The 18,532-nt window shown below is 35.3% G+C and overlaps 1 pseudogene; it reads right to left on the minus strand.

Moving 5' to 3' along the window:
* Positions 1 to 43: 43 nt before the first annotated feature.
* LOC107405747 (wall-associated receptor kinase 2-like) lies at positions 44 to 17,675 on the minus strand (annotated as a pseudogene).
* Positions 17,676 to 18,532: the final 857 nt, after the last annotated feature.

The following is an 18,532-nucleotide window of genomic DNA, read 5'->3' on the forward strand; positions in this document are numbered from 1 at the left end:
ATGCTTAATATGACAATGTTATCGGTCTATCTCCCACTGAAATTCAATGTGATGGCATCACTTGAAACACTTGTACTTTGTAAGCATTGGATGTTTGACCATGGACCAAGCTTTCAGTCTCTTCCAGATTTAACTGTATTTTAACCCATGGATACCTTTCAGTTCTTCTTATACCTTCCAATTCCATTGCTACTTCTTTCATTGTCAGCCTATCTTCTTCTTTCAAACTCAAGTGTGAGAATTAATCCTCAAAACTTTTGTAAAATGTGTTTACTGGTTTGATGTTATGACAGAACAAAGAAAAGGAGAGAAGCTGCAGTTTTTTGGTTGCTGGTTTTCTGATAGAACGACATCGTTTATGAAGCTGAAAATATATCTCTTATATTGCCACATCAGCAAAGCTATTGGGCTCACTTAAACAATGCTATGTCGTTTTGTTTCATATAAGTTATATCAGTTTTTGATGCCACATCACAGCAAAACGAGGTGTTTTAAGAGAGGCAGTTCACAAAGAAATACAGGGTCTTTTTTAAAGCTTAAAAAGAAAAAGGAAGAAAAGAGAGAGAGCAGCTGGTGTGTCTTCTTCGTGGTTCTAGAGAGAGAAAGTTCCAGACCAGGTTTTAGAGAGAGAAATTCCAAAGTTCTTTGTATGGGTTTTTTCTACACCTTGTTTTTCTATGTGAAAGAGAGTGGTTTCTTTGTGAAACACAAGAGTGAGGGTGTAATTGGGACTTTGGGATTGGTTTTGGGTTTCTTGTGTGAAATCACCATTGTTGATCTGGTTTTGAGCTTGTAAACACAGATTTTCTCATAGTGCAGAAGCTTCACACTGGAGCACGGGGACGTAGGTCAATTTTGACCGAACCTCGATAAAATTTCTGTGTTGATTTGTAGTTTAGATTCTTGGATTTTATTCTTAGAATACATAACATTGGTATCAGAGCTTGTGTGCTCGTTCTTGGAGGCTTATTCTTTGAGTCTTGATTATCTAAGTTTCTGCAATTGGGTTTTTTGAATCATCAACAATGTCTACGAGACTTGAAGTGGAGGTTTTCAATGGAAAGGGTGATTTCTTGCTCTGGCGCAAGAAGATGAGAGCCGTGCTGGTTCAACTGAAGGTTGCGAAGGCCATTGACAAGTCCTTTGCTGCAGACGTTCCAGAGGAAAAACGTGTAGAGATTGATGAAATTGCTATGAGCACTATCATTCTACATCTTTCAGACAATGTTTTAAGGAAAGTTGATGAAGTTCAGACCACTGCTGAGATGTGGGCTAAATTGGAGAAATTATATCTGGTAAGATCTCTGCCAGATCGTATTCTTTTACTTGAACAATTCTTTGGTTTTAAGATGGATGTCTCTAAGGATTTAGATGATAATTTGGACATCTTTAATAAGTTGATTCTTGATCTTGCCAATTGCAAAATTGTTTTCAATGATGAACATAATGCTGTTATTCTATTAAATTCATTGCCTGAGACTTACAGAGAGGTTAGAAATGCCATTAAGTATGGTAGAGATTCCTTGTCATTAGATGTTGTAGTAAGTGCTTTGAAGTCTAGAGACTTGGAATTAAAATCTGAGTCTAAAGGGGAAGGACTTGCTGTGAGAGGAAGGAGTACTACCAGGAATTGGGTACAAAATGATCATAGGAGCAAATCTAGAGAAACTTCAAGGTCTAAGTCTAGAATTAGAGGCAAGAAGTGTTTTTACTGTAAGAAAGAGGGACATTTTATCAAGTATTGCTTCAAGAAAAAGAAAGATGAGAAAGCAAAGAACCAGGAAAGTGGTGATTTGGCTATAGCCTCCACAGATTCAAACCCTGCTGAGGTGTTAGTTGTAACACCTGACCAAAATAACTCTGAGTGGGTTTTTGATTCAGGGGGTTCTTTTCATATGTGCCCAAACTTAGAGTATTTTCAGTCCTATTCTAAATATGATGGTGGTCATGTTTTGTTGGGTAATAATGTCTCATGCCAAGTGGTAGGAATAGGTAATATTCAATTACAAATGTTTGATGGAACTGTGAAGACTTTGTCTTCTATTAGACATGTGCCTGATTTAAAATGAAATTTAATATCACTTGGTGTGCTTGATGAATCTGGTTACTCTTGTAAGACTGAAAATGGAAGTATGAAAATTTCTAGAGGTTCTTTTGTTGCAATGAAAGGTACTAAGAAAAATGGCTTGTATGTTTTGTGTGGTAAAGCTGTTTTGAATGCTAGCAATGCATCTGTAGCATCATCAATTGATAAAACTGATCTGTGGCATAAGAGATTAGGCCATATTAGTGAGAAAGGTTTGTTTTATTTGAATAAAATGAATGTTTTTGGCAAGGACATGGTCAGCAAGCTTGATTTTTGTGAAAATTGTGTTCTTAGAAAACAACATAGATTGAGTTTCAACTTGAGTACAAGTAAAGCTAAATCTATGTTAGATTATGTGCACGCTGACTTATGGGGCCCTGCCAAAGTGCAAACACAATCTGGAAATAAATATTTTCTTTCTATAATTGATGATTACTCTAGAAAAGTTTGGATTTATTTGTTAAAATCAAAAGATGAGGCTTTTACAAAGTTTAAAGAGTGGAAATTGCTAGTAGAAAACCAAACCAGCAAGCTTGTTAAAGCTTTGAGGACTGATAATGGTTTGGAATTTTGCAACAAAGAATTTGATGATTTCTGTAAAAATCATGGCATTTTGAGGCATAGGACTGTAAAGCACACACCACAACAAAATGGTGTAGCTGAAAGAATGAATAGGACACTTCTTAATAAAGTTAGATGCATGTTAGTGTCTTCTGGTTTGCCTAAAATGTTTTGGGGTGAAGCTGTTATGACAGCCATGAATTTAGTGAATTTATCACCCTCAACAGCACTTGATTTTAAGACACCAGAACAGGTTTGGACAGGTAAGCAACCAGATTATTCAAATCTGAGAATTTTTGGGTGTGCTGCCTATGCTCATCAATCTGAGGGAAAATTAGAACCTAGGAGTGTTAAATGTGTTTTCTTAGGCTATCCACAAGGTGTCAAGGGGTATAGGTTATGGGTTAGAGAAAGTCAAGGATTTAAGGTGATTATTAGTAGGGATGTGATATTTGATGAAAATACCATGCCTTGTAAAGCTACTAACCATGCAGGTATTGAAGCCAATGAACAATTAGAAACAAGGCAGCTTGATTTATTCTCTGAGGTGGAGACTGAAGGAGCTGTTAAAGGAGATGATGGCTCTCAAATGGAGACAATTATGGAACCTACTGAACCTGTTATGTCTGGACAGCAAGCATTTGATCAATTGGATGAAGAATCAGATGAAGAACAACCTGTCCAACCTTCACCAAGATCAAATCAAAGGAGATCTGCTTCACCAAGCTATTTGCTCACTCGAGATAGAGCAAGGAGGCAAATCAAGCCTACTAGGAGATATGGTTATGCAGATTATTTAGCTTATGCCCTGGTTTCTTTTCAAGATTTAACCGAAAGTGAGCCTAAGACTTATACTGAAGCAATTAAGTCAAAGCAAGCAGCTCAATGGAAGGAGGCAATGGTTGAGGAGATGGAATCATTGCACATGAATAAAACATGGATTTTGGTCCCATCCCCAACAGATCAGCGAGTTGTAGATTGTAAATGGATTTACAAGGTCAAAGAGGGTTTAACTAGTTCTGAACCAATGAGATTCAAGGCAAGACTTGTGGCCAAGGGGTTCACACAAGTCGAAGGTATTGATTACAATGAGATCTTCTCACCTGTAGTTAAGTACACAACAATCAGAACTATGTTAGCCTTAGTGACACAATTTGATTGGGAGCTGGAGCAACTTGATGTAAAAACTGCTTTTTTACATGGAGAGTTGGAGGAAACTATATATATGAGACAGCCTGAGGGTTTCGAAATCAAGAAAAAGGGTGGAGAGCTTGTGTGCTTATTGAAGAAGTCATTGTATGGGCTTAAACAGTCACCAAGACAATGGTATAAAAGATTCGACTCTTTTGTGGTGAAAATTGGTTTCACAAGGAGCAGTTTTGATAGTTGTTTCTACTTTAAGGATTCCATGAGTGATGAAGCAGTATATCTATTGCTTTATGTGGATGATATGCTGGTTACAGGTCCACAGATGAAGATCATACAATCAGTGAAGGAGCTACTCAAGTCTGAATTTGATATGAAGGATCTTAGCCCAGCTAAGAAGATTTTGGGAATCACAATTCTAAGGAATAGGAAGAAGTCTGAAATGAAGTTGTTACAGTCATCATACATACAGAAGATTGTTTCAAAGTTTTCAATGGAGAATGCTAAAGTGGCAAATGTGCCACTTGGGGGACATTTTAAATTGTCTATTGATCAATGTCCAACCACAGATCAAGAAAGAGAAGAAATGTTAAGAATTCCTTATTCGAATGCTGTTGGTTCTGTGATGTACCTCATGATATGCACTAGACCAGATTTGGCTTTTGGAATTAGTGTATTGAGCAGGTATATGGCTAATCCGGGAAGAGGTCATTGGGAAGCGATGAAGTGGCTGTTGAGATATCTTAAGCAAACAGCAAATGAAGGACTAATTTTCAAAGGAAATCAAGATGAAATTGAGTTAAATGGTTACTTAGACTTGGACTATGCAGGAGATAGGGACAAGAGGAGGTCTATTTCTTCATATGTTTTTACCCTATGTGGTAATTGTGTGAGCTGAAAATCACATCTACAACCTGTTGTAGCTTTATCAACAACCGAGTCGGAATATATAGCTGCAACAGAGGCTGCTAAGGAGGCAATATGGCTTAAAGGTCTACTAATGGAGTTGAAAATACTTAATCAAGATGTGGTGTTGTTTTCGGACAGCCAAAGTGCAATACATTTGTGCAAAAATCCTGTTTTTCATGAGAGGTCTAAACATATCCAAGTAAAGTATCATTTTATTCGGGATATGGTTTCACAACAAGTGTTTAAGTTGGAGGAAATTCCAACTGAGTTCAACCCATCAGATATGGGAACAAAGGTCCTGCCTGTGAGCAAGTTTAATGCTTGCAAAAGCTTGCTCAGGATTGGGGCAGGTTAGACTTGAAGAGAGATGAGATTGCTGGGAAGGTGTTTGAGTTTCTGCACGTTTTGTGTTTTGAGGATTAGGTGGAGATATGTGAGAATTAATCCTCAAAACTTTTGTAAAATGTGTTTACTGGTTTGATGTTATGATAGAACAAAGAAGAGGAGAGAAGCTGCAGTTTTTTGGTTGCTGGTTTTGTGATAGAACGGCATCGTTTATGAAGCTGAAAATATATCTCTTATATTGCCACATCAGCAAAGCTATTGGGCTCACTTAAACAATGCTATGTCGTTTTGTTTCATATAAGTTATATCAGTTTTTGATGCCACATCACAGCAAAACGAGGTGTTTTAAGAGAGGCAGTTCACAAAGAAATACAGGGTCTTTTTTAAAGCTTAAAAAGAAAAAGGAAGAAAAGAGAGAGAGTAGCTGGTGTGTCTTCTTCGTGGTTCTAGAGAGAGAAAGTTCCAGATCAGGTTTTAGAGAGAGAAATTCCAACGTTCTTTGTATGGGTTTTTTCTACACCTTGTTTTTCTATGTGAAAGAGAGTGGTTTCTTTGTGAAACACAAGAGTGAGGGTGTAATTGGGACTTTGGGATTGGTTTTGGGTTTCTTGTGTGAAATCACCATTGTTGATCTGGTTTTGAGCTTGTAAACACAGATTTTCTCATAGTGCAGAAGCTTCACACTGGAGCACGGGGACGTAGGTCAATTTTGACCGAACCTCGATAAAATTTCTGTGTTGATTTGTAGTTTAGATTCTTGGATTTTATTCTTAGAATACATAACATCAAGCATCTTCTTGCAAGATCAGCCACTTCCTTAAGTTGTTCTCTATTTTCTTCATTCACCATATGACTCTCTAGTATTTCATACAATTTTCCCTCTACTAAGGAATAAAGGAAATACATAGCTAGGTTTCTCTTCTCTTCTAGCTTATTGAATGAAAGTGCCTTATGTTCTGTTAGTAGCTCAACGAGAACAACTCCGAAGCTATAAACATTGCTTTTCTCAGTCAATTGGTTAGTTTGCAGGATCTAAGTATCCAAGAGTTCCTTGCATCATTGTTGCTTCTTCAGTTTTGCCCAATGGAATCAATCTTGATGCTCCAAAGTCTAAAAGTTTTGCGGTCATAGAATTATCCAGGAGTATATCTGAAGACTTGACATCTCTATGGATGATTGGTGTTGAAGCCGCAAAGTGCAAATATGATAGAGCTCCAGTAGTTTCTGCCGCTATACTTAACCGGGCTTCCTAAGGAAAGTTGTATGCCTTATCCGTATTATGTATGTGCTCAAAGAGATTACCGTTGGGAATAAATTCACATACTAGTAAAGGAACTTCTATTTCCAAACAACATCCTAAGATTTTGACCACATTCCTATGATTAAACTTGGAGAGTATAACAACCTCGTTAATGAATTGCTTAATTTGGGCTTGGCTCATAATCGTGGACTTCTTGATGGCAACAATCCTATAATCTGGTAAAGTTCCTTTTGAGACTATTCTTAAACCTCCTTTGCCAATTATTGTGCTCTCATTATAGTTGTTTTTTTTAGCTTTAATTCTGTTGTTGTTATAACACACAAGAAAATGGAAGACTAGAATATCTTTTTTATTTACTGTATTGATCTTATATAGAGCTAACATTTAACAGAAAAACAAGGATGTTTCCTAAATACAAGGCATGACTAACAGCTTCCTAATTTCTAGCCATAAACAAAGCAGCATCAACAAACAAAACAACATATAAAGACTTGTTCAGTTGTAACCAACTCCACATGCAGCTACTTAGGCACTATTGTAACAATTTCTCCTCCTTGCCTAATAGCTGCATAGACTTTGTTTCTCAGAGCTTCGAATCTTGCTTTTGGAAGAGTCTTGGTAAACGCATCTGCAATTTGGTTCTCAGTCTTACAATAAACCAATTTAATTTCACCAGCTTTCTGTTCTTCTCTCAAATGATACGTCTTGATCTTGAAATGCTTTGTCCTCCCATGAAAAATAGGATCATTTGAAATCGCAATGGCAGCCTGGTTATCTACACAAATTTCTATTGGTTCACTTTGCTTCATGTGTAAATGTGCAAGTAATTTCCTGATACAAATTGCCTGATTTACTGTAGCATTGCTGCAACATACTCTGCCTTAGTTATACTTTGAGCTATCACATCTTTTTTTTTTTTTTTTTTTTTTTTAGCTCCATGAAAAAATTCCTAACCCAAAACTGAAACAAAAACCTGTTGTGCTTCTCATGCCATCTACAAAACCTACCTAGTAACTATCAGAATAACAATGAAGCTTAAAAGATTGATAGCTAGAATATTTAATGCTCGTTATGCCCTTAATATATATTACAATTTGTTTGGCAGCTTAAAAATGCATTTCACTAGCACAATGCATAATTCTTGAGAGCAACCTTACTACAAACATTATGTCCAGTCTAGTAGCTATAAGATGCATCAAGCAACCAATTAGACTATCGTATAAGCTTTCATTAACTCTTTCTGTTCCATCCTCTTTGCTAAATTTCTCCTTTTGATTCATGGGTGTGCTAGTGCTTTTGCAAGCTTCCATGTGGAATTTCTTGATTATTTCCTTTATGTACTTCTTTTGGCTTATGAAGACTCCATGATGCTCTTGTTTCACCCCCATTGCTAGAAAAGAGGACATTAAACCAAGGTCTATCATCTCCAATGCTTCTAGCATTTTGGTTTTAAATTCTTTCAGTAGCATCTCATTGCTTCCTGTTACAAGAAGATCATCAACATAAACAGAAATTATAATTAAGTTAGCATCTATTTTATATATATCTATATATATATATATATATATATAATGTAGCTTCACTTGGACTTTTAACAAAACCAAGGCTTTAAAGATATTCATCTATCCTATCAAGCCCTAGGAGCCTGTTTAAGACCGCATAATGCCTTCTTCAGTAGGAAGGCCTTCTCATCCTGTCCCTTAACTTGAAATCCTTCAGGCTCCTCTACATAAATTTCATATTGAAGATAACTATTAAAAAAAGTAGATTTTACATCCAATTGGTATATCTTCCATCCCTTTTGTGTAGCCAAACAAGTAAAATTCTGATTGTATCCAATTGTGCTACTGGAGCAAAGGTTTCTGAAAAATCTACTCCAAACACTTGATTATACCCCCTCACAACTAACCTAACTTTGTATTTATTTACAGAACCATCTGCATTAAATTTGGTTCTGTAAACCCATTTGACTCTAATGACCTTTCTATGTTGAGGTCTATCCACCAACTCCCATGTATCATTCTTCTTAATCATCTTAAGCTCTTCTTCCATTGCTTCAACCCACTTGTCATCCTTCTCTACTTATTTAAACTCTGTAGGCTCAATCACAGCAATGTTACATCTTTCATAAGTATCAGATAATAACCTTGTACCATTAATTGGTTCGTCATCTATGTTATCACCCATGTTTTGTTGAATTTCAAACCGTTGCTCCTTTACTAACTCCTCCCAGTTCTATTGTCTATCTTCCATGAATATGGCATCTCTACTTACAAGAATATTTCCATTTTGTGGTTGAAAAATTCTGTAAGCCTTGGATGCTTTGCTATATCCAATAAAAACTCTTAGTTTTGTCTTTTTATCGAGTTTATCTCTTTTCATCTATGGCACATGAGAAAAACAAAGACAACCAGAAGTTCTTAGATATTGCAAGTCTAATTTGGAACCAAACCAAGCTTCAAATGGAGTTCCTTTCTATAAAACTCTGCCTGGCAATTGATTCAACTGATAAATTGCAGTGTTTGCAGCCTCCGCTCACAAGTTCTTTTGTAACTCCTTTTCATGCAGTAAACGCCTTGTCATTTCCATAATATTTTTGTTTTTTCTTTCACTTACACTATTCTGCTGTGGAGTATATGGTGCTATAAACTGGTGCTCAATGTCGGCTTCAACATAGAAATTTTTGAAACTATCACAAATGTATTCCTTTCCATTTGTCTGATCTGATTATTTACAACTTGTAACCATTTTGATTCTCCACCCAAGTTTTATATTTCCAAAAAATATTAGCAACTTCAGAGTTAAATTTTAGAAAATAAATCCAACATAATCTAGTATAATCATCATTAAATATAATATAATATTTATCATTTAAGGAAGACATTTTTTGAGGTTCTCCAACATCTGTATGCACTAGTTGAAGTTTGTGTGTTGCTCTCCATGTAGTTTGAGGAGAGAACCTTCTAACTTGCTTTCCATATTGACAAACCACATAATCAGAAAGTTTGTCTTCCAGTAATGGTACTCCTTTTTTTTGTCTTCCAGTAATGGTACTCCTTTTACCATATTGAAATTCTGCATGTATAGAAGTCCAACGTGATGGAAATGCCATAATTCCGCATTGCTTGCACTGCCTAGAAAGGCTATCTACTCTTCTCCATCAGATTCAGAGCAAAGCTTTTTGCTCTCATTTTCACCTTAAAAGCATCTTTTCCTTTTGCATATTTAATCCTGCACCATCTGATAAGCTTTCTAAAGCCATAGTTACTTTGCCTTTGACTGAAATGTATTCCCCATTTCCAATTTTTACTTTGGAAATTTCAGTCTTGTCGAGTTTCTTGAAAAACTCTAGATCGTTAATCATGTGATTTGTGCAACCAATATCAATCAGCCAAGAATCACTAGAGCTATTGCTGACTGCAAAACAAGTTGCAACAAACATCTGCTTCTCTTAATTTGCTCAATAACAGTATTTGCTTTTCCTTCATGTTGTTGTGACTTATAGATTCTCTCCAAGTGCCCAATCTAACCACATTTCCTACATTTGACATCTGGTTTTTTTATAGTATGGGCAAGATGGATATGTTATCTCATCCTTTTTGTCATTGTTTTCAATTTTCTCATTGTTATTCTTCTTGTTGTCCTTCTTGTCTTTGGCTCCTCCTAAATTTTGTGCCTTTGCTTGAAAAACATTCTCTACAGTTTCTTCTTTTGTCACCATTCTACTTTGCTTTTGAATATGCAATACATTTACTAATTCTGCAAGGATATACTTGACAAATTCTTAGATTCTTCTAATGAAGAAATTTTAGACTCATACTTTTTAGGCAAAGTCACAAGAATCTTTTGTACAATTTGTCCATCAAAAAAATCCTTACCCAGCAACCTCACCTTGTTTACTATGTCTAGCAACTTGTCAAAGTATCTTTGATGGTCTCTGTCTCCTTCATTCATAGCACTTCAAACTCCCTGATCAAGTTAAGCACTTGCATGTTTTTTGTTCTTTCATTGCCTTAGTATTCGTTTTTAAGATAATCCTAAATAGCCTTTGCTGACTGCAGATTCATGATTCTTGTAAATATGATGCTTGAAATAGTAAAGAATAGACACGTTTTAGCTTTGGACTTCTTTTTCTTCCTCTCTTTGTGAGCCTTTAGTTGTGTCATCTTGGATTTTCCGGCAATGGTGGAACATTATAATCCTCCTCTACAACTTTCTAAAGATCTAATGCTTCAAGATTGACTATCATTTTAATAGCCCCAGCTTGATAGTTATCACCATTAAAAATTGGGGGAGATGAGAGAATGTTGTTTCAACTTCCATTTTGTAATGTTTTTGTGTTTCTAATCTTTTAAGTTACTGGCTTTGGGTTTTTATGTTTCTGAGTTTGTATTTAGATTCACTCAATTCACAGATCCTTAAGATGAGTGTTCTGATACCAATTTGTTGTTATAAGACACAAGAATATAGAAAACCAGAATATCTTTTTTAATTCACTGTAGTGCTCTTTAAATAGAGCTAACATTTAACAAAAAAATAAAGATATTTCTTAAATACAAGGCATGACTAATAGCTTCCTAATTTCTAGCCATAAACAAAACAGCATAACAAATTTCCTAACGACTTGGTCAGCTGTAACCAACTTCATATGCAGCTACTTAGGCACTATTGTAACATCTGTGAAAATCTTTGCCATTTCGTTGGTGTCTTGTTGTAAAATTATTCCACCATTCTGTCGAAAGAACTTTTCCTTGAGCTTTATTAGCCTTCTTTGCTTGGAAACTAAGTATATCCAAGTCCCACTTATAAGTAATGTAATAAATCCAATGGCAATACCTACATGAAATGTTCAAGTTAATTTCTATTTTCTACACGTAAACTTGTGTACCGTATGCACCATTCACATTATTTTAATAATATAGTGTGTGTATATATATATGCATACCAATGGCAGCCCTAATCCCTGGTAATTGATTTTTGCAACCAGTTCCACCTCTTCTTCCATCTCCTTTGAACCAGGACGGACAAGAACAAGTATAACTCCCCTGCATATTGATACAGTACTGAGTTTTGGAGCAGTTATTGAGGCTTGGATTCTCACATTCATTGATGTCTGCATATTATTAGGAAAAATGATAAAAATATATATATATATATAAATTATTATATGATATAATATTAATGATATTTTTCTTAATGTAAAACAATTAACATACATACCTTTGCAACCATCCGGTTGATATGGGTTTCCTTGGAAACCATCTTTGCATAAGCAATAATAATATCCAGAACCATCATCAAGGCCTTGTGTTCTGCTGTTTTTTCCACATGTATCGTATTCCTGACTTATAGCCCAATCAAGCACCAGAGGTAGCTTCTCTTGGGGAAAATTGGTAACATAATTACGAGAGAAATTGAACTGGTTTTTGTCAACAATGAAAGCATAGCTGCAGTTATTGAAATCCCTTGTGTACTTATGTTTATTAAAGCTATATGCTTCGAGTGTTATATTTTGGAGTCTTCCATAAAAACTGGGTCTCTGGACACATCCAAGATCTGAGCAAGATCCACTCTCAACGACCTCAAGGCTTGAACACATAGTCGCCAAAATGAAGAAATATCTCTGATTGTTATAATCGTAAGCACTAAGGTAGGAATAAGATTCACAGCCAACTACAGTGAACATGTTTTTGTGAGAGAAAGTAAACATGGTATTGGGGGGTGTCAAAGTAGCAACTGACTTGTTACTTGGTATTTGATCCCCGGACTTGGTGTAGCAATCTCTGGTAACATCAAACTGTATGCTCATCTCAGATCGTTCAGCAGAAATTCGAGTGACCGTGAGATTATTAGTACCTATCAGCGGTGTAGGATGACCAGAGGAATTGTCACATTGGATGAGAAAATTGTGATCCAAACAACATTTTTCAGTGAGGCCAAATGGATATGGAATGTCTATATCTCCACAGTGGCGGACACAGCCAGACAAGTCTAGTTGATCACCACTTGCTGCTAATAATAAGAACAATAATGTTGTACTTAGCCAAAGCGGTTCATGGAAATGAAATCTTAAGACCACCATTTTGGGACTTGGGAAGAAGTGCCTTAATGGTTGATATTGTATGCTTCTCTTATCTTTTTTGTAGGTACTTGGAATGAAGATCCAATATTCAATTTGATGACGCAACAAATCGTGGGTTTAATATTATAGCTATTGAAGTTTAGAGTTGAAACTGTAATTGAGCTTGGATATGTAACATACCAGCGACTTTTTGATAGGAACCCTGCTCAATCGGAAAATTAACAGTGGTTGACTTGACTGATTAATTAAAAATACAGGTGATAAAAGGTTAAGTACTTTCATATTTTCTTTACTTACAAAAGAAGAAAACACATAATATATATATATATATATATATATAAGGGTCATGACCACCTGATTATGAACTGCAAAGTTCACAGGGGAAAGGCATGTGGCAAGCTACAAAGGAGGAGCCTGACTTTTATAACTTAATTCAATTATTTAGGGATCTTTTTTTATAATCAAGAAGATAATTAATTATATATATATATATAGGGAATCACTCATACATCAGGCAATAGAAAAGACCCAATCAATTAATTAACAATGTCAACTAATGGATATATCTAGCTTTGATTAGTTTAATTTATCTAATTAATCACCCAAATATATTCAAATAATATTATTGAAATTGCTGAATACAAAATCAATGAATTGGAGAGGAGAAGCCTAGTCTTACACGAAATTGATTGAATATGTCTACTTCCATCAATCACACCTTGATTGGAAATTGCTGATCCAAATTATTTATTTCCTCTATGTACTACTGACTTTTTATTTTTTTTAAAAAATTATAAAAATGAAGAAATTTGTGAAGGGTTGAGAAAAATAGCATTGCTTGACACAAGATTAATTAGCAGATAATTCAAAACAGAAGCAATACAATTTAAATAAGCCTGTTGACACGACCACCCCTCCATCTTAAAAGAAAATACAAAAAGAATTAACAAACTAACAAAGACTTCCCTTGCGAAAACTAAAAAACAAATAAAGACATCCGGGTTTGTTCAAAATATTTAACCCCACCAATTAAGTTGTTGTTATTCAGATTTTTTACTTTAAATATATTCTAGTTTTAAATTAATGTTCGACTTGAAACTCGAAATTACTAGTTTATATATTTTAGTAAAGCAACTGTGTCCTGTTTTGCATCATGAATCATTGTTAGCTCATCAAATCGAGTCTTATCTGCAATGATATGCCAAAAGGTTATTGAGGTGGAATAATAAAAAATAGAAAAAAAAAAAAAAAGGATGAAGCAGCTGTAGGCAGGCCAATCCTAGTGGAAGACACTGTCAGGGAGTTTGGTTGGGGATGGCCCATTTGTTAAAAAATAACACAGATGTCCTAAGATGAGCTCAATAAGAACAGAAATCTTGTGTGGAACAAAAGGGTAAAAACAGAACTTGTTTGATTTTGATTTTCAATACGATATGAATACGAACCATGGAACAAAAAGATAAAAGCTCATTTGATTTTAATTTCCATTATTAATACAAACCTTGAAAACTTGGCCTATCCAATCCTTTAGACCTTCGAAATTTGAAGAAATAGACATTATAAACGTCAACATGGTTATGTAATATAAAACATGAACACAGAGAAAACTGAGAGCATCAAAGTGTACAATATAGGGGATTGGGCCAAAAAGATGGGAAAATTTGAAAAGAAGAAAGAAAAATTGTAGTTCATGGTTGCTTAGCCGCCATTTTTATTTGGATTCCGTTACTTAAGGAGATTTTGTTTTGTTTGTGTGACAATGGAAGTGACCTTGTAAACATGATGGTTTTTAATTTGTAGCCACCACTTCAATGGAAGACTGATTCAACACTACGCTACAAGTCACTGCCAGGTTTAAGAGTTTTTCTATTTGTCAATATATATATATATATATATATATATTTATGCTGATGTCTTCTATGTAACAGTGTCCAAATATATATGACAAATAATGTTGGAGCACACAATGGTTGTTGTTGCAGTAATTACTAAGAAACTTCTTTTTTATTTGGTTTGTAGGTAAGCCAATCATCAAAATTCTCTATTTCATTATATCCATTACATGCATGAACTCTTTATGATTTCGATTCTCTATTTCTAGGTACGTATAATTTATATGTTTGCATAACATCAGATCTATCCGCTAATTACTAATCGAAAATAGATATCTAAAAAGAAACAAAATAATATCAGCAATAATTATGATCGAGTTAAAATCTATACATTAATGATTTAAAAAGAGTATATATAACAACGTTGTTACACTCACAAGAATTTATGAAGCTATAGTTACTAGAGATAACAAAAATTTAATGGTACAAGAATAAAGTAGTCTATAGGATTTGTGTAATATATTCCACTCTTTACTTTTAAAATTTATTATAACATGCTAAATACTAGAGCAGAGAGAGAGGAATGTCTCAGGATCATGAAATATATGAAAGCAGAGGTTGGATATGGCTATGATATCTGCTATTAAAGACCTGCTAGAATATGTTGAATACAATAAATAATAGAAAATTTTCATTGCCACATCAGAACAAGCAATGAAGAGTAAGATTTAATAGACAAAAGTGAGCGTCTATATTTGATGTATAGGATTACAAAAAGAGAATATTGGGCAGCGGAGATGTCAAAATGCAAATGGACTAGTGAACATTTACCGGAATTCTAATCAAACTTGTAGAAGGAGTTTTGGGACGGATTGTTTGCTTTCTAGACCTCTGGATTCCTTCTGTGTTCCTGAAGGTGTAGAAACCTTAGAAATGGTTAATTTAGGCATCTAAGACACAGCAGCACTTGTTTGAATGCTGTCTATTTTGTGCATCAACTTCAATCAGAGAAAGGAAAAATTAAAAAGCAAGCAGAAAATATTGGCTATGCATTGAGATACAAAGATATGTTTGCTGAGTAATATTAGACTTGATAGAGGTAATGAGATATAGCAATCTAGTTTATTTTGTGAAGAAGCGAAGGAATTCGTTTAGTTACAGTATTAGCAGATTATTCAACAGCAGAGCAATATTATTTAGAATTCACCACTTTTAGGACGACACTCTAGCTATAAAGTTTTCTATATAAAGATACATGTATTCTTATTGAAGAAGTCCATACAGATATAGATAAAGGATCCCAAATTAATTATTCTTCTACTTATATATTTTTTCAATGAACATTCTCTTTCAAGTTGTGATCCTCCATAGATTTGAACACTTCAAATACGTATAAGAAGGAAACGAATAGAAAACTAGGAGCATCTAAACATATATTGTGTAAATACATATATGATTATATAGCAACCTGATCTATCGTTTATCTCCCACTGAAATCCGATGTGATGGCATCATTCGAAACACTTTCACCATAGTAGTCTTTTTAAGAATTGAATGTTTGATCATTAAGCAGGTTTTCAGTCTCTTCCAAATTCAACTCTGTTTTAACCCATGGATGCTTTTCAGTTCTTCTTATTCCTTCCAATTCCATTGCTACTTCTTTCATTGTAGGTCTATCTTCTCCTTTCACGCTCAAGCATCTTCTCGCAAGCTCAGCCACTTCCTTAAGTTGCTCTCTGTTTTCTTCATTCACTGTATGACTCTCTAGTATTTCATATAATCTGTCCTCTAGCAAGGAATAAAGGAAATGCATAGCTAGATTTCGCTCCTTTTCTGGTCTATTGACTGAGACCGCTTTTTTTCCCATCAGTATCTCAACAAGAACAACTCCAAAGCTGTAGACATCACTTTTCTCAGTCAATTGGTTGGTTTGCAAGTATTCAGGATCTAAGTATCCAAGAGTTCCTTGCACCATTGTTGCTGCTTCAGTTTGACCCAGTGGAATCAATCTTGATCCTCCAAAGTCTAAAACTTTTGCAGTCATCGAATTATCAAGGAGTATATTTGAAGACTTGACATCTCTGTGGATAATTGGTGTTGAAGCTGCAGAGTGCAAACATGATAGAGCTCCAGCAGTTTCTGCCGCCATTCCTAACCGGGTTTCCCAAAGAAAGTTGGATGCCTTATCCCTATTATGTATGTCCTCAAAGAGATTACCATTAGGAACAAACTCATATCCAAGTAAAGGAACTTCTGTTTCCAAACAACATCCCAAGAGTTTGACCACATTCCTATGATTAATCTTGGAGAGTACAACACCCTCGTTAATGAATTGCTCAACTTGGGTTTGGTCCTTAATCTTGGACTTCTTGATGGCAACAATCCTATTATCTGGTAAAGTTCCTTTGTAAACTACTCCAATACCTCCTTTGCCAATGATTGTGCTGTCATTATAGTTGTTTGTAGCTTTTCTTAGCTCTAATTCTGTGAAAATGTCTGCCATTTCATTGGTGTCTTTCCGGCGAGAGAGTTTTCGTTGTAAAATTAATCCACCATTCTGCCGGAAGAACTTTTCCTTGAGCTTTATTATCTTTCTTTTCTTGAAAAACCAAATATATCCAACTGCCACTTATAAGTAACGTTATGACTCCGATGGCAAAACCTACATCCAAATTGCAAGACACTAGATAGGCATAATCATAATATAAAGCCATTTGTTAATTTCCACTTGTGCCATGGAAGTATAGAGTTGAACATTTTGCTGTTATTGTTAATCAACGAACTACTCAGAATGAGCAAAAAAAATTCATTTGGTAAAAATGACTCAAACAGAACTCAGTCTCTCTCTCAGGAAAAAAAAATAGAAAATGAAAATATTGATGCATACCTATGGCAATCTTAATCCCTGGTAATTGATCTTTGCAACCGGTTCCATCTCTTCTCCCATCTCCTTTGAACCAGGAGGGACAAGAACAAGTATAACTCCCCTGCTTGTTAACACAGTACCGGATCTCAAAGCAGTTATTCAGACTTAGATTCTCACATTCATTGATATCTGCAAATTCCATATGAAATCCAAAGCATAAAACTATAACAAGGTTTTCCAGTTACTTGGTACAAACAAATTAAATTATATTTCATTACTGAAAAAACATATACACATATACCTTGGCAACCATCATTTAAATATGGGTTTCCTTGGAAACCCTTCGTTCATTGGCAATAATATCCAGAACCATCCTCAAGGTCATGTCTTCTGCTATTTCTCCCACATGCATCATGGTCATAACTTACAGACCAATCAAGAGCCAGGGGGAGCTTCTCTTGAGGGAAATTGATAACATAATCACGAAAGAAACTGAACTGATTTTGTTCAACAAAAAAGGCATAGGTGCAGTTGTTGAAATCTCTCGTGTTCTTGTGCCTGTGATAGCTATAGGCCTTCACTGTCATATTCTGGAGTCTATCAGTTATCTCTATAGAAGTGCACCCAGGAGAAGTGAGCAAGCAGGTCCAGTGGGCAAGCTATAAATGCTTCCACATGTGGTGGACAAAGTCAAGTAGATACTTTCATTATTGGTTTCATATGCAGCAAGGTATGAATAAGATTCACACCCAATAATAGTGAAGACATTTTTGGTAGAGATGCTAAACATGGAGTTAGGGCCCCTTAGAATTGATTTATTCTTGGTCACTATTTGTTCACCAGACTTTTTATAGCAATCTTTGGCAGCATCAAACAAGATGCTTATCTGAGGTTGTTCGACAGAGATGCTACTTACTGTGAGATTACCTATGAATGGTACAAGATAGAGGAGTTGTCGCAATGGATGAGAAAATTGTCATTCAGAGAACAGTTTCCAGTGATACCAAAAGGATATGGAATGTCTACATCTCCACAGTGGCGGAGGCAGCCTGATGAGTTTAGTTTATGATCAGTTGCTCATACTGCTGTGCTGCTAATTTTATTATTAATGTTTCTAGCCAAAGCATCAATCCATGTAATCTCAAGACCACATCGTTGGGATTCAGAAGATCATGGATATCTGACAAAGGTTATATATGCTTATATATGTATGTATGTAAAATTTGATGGCTATAATAATCTGGAAGAAAATAGCTAGAAACTGCAGAGTTAGCCAGTTAATTATTTAAATTTTGGTTGACTAAATCCTCTTCTGGTTTTGTGGGCAACATGGATTGGCTTGTGTGGTTGCTTAAGCTGCAAGGAACTTGCTAGGCATCTTCAGTTTATAAGAATGTTCAGCTCTGTCATGAGCTCACAGAAACTGAATAATAAGCCTATAAAC

Source organism: Ziziphus jujuba, chromosome 1 (genome assembly GCF_031755915.1).
Source record: "Ziziphus jujuba cultivar Dongzao chromosome 1, ASM3175591v1".
NCBI classification, from domain to species: domain Eukaryota; kingdom Viridiplantae; phylum Streptophyta; class Magnoliopsida; order Rosales; family Rhamnaceae; genus Ziziphus; species Ziziphus jujuba.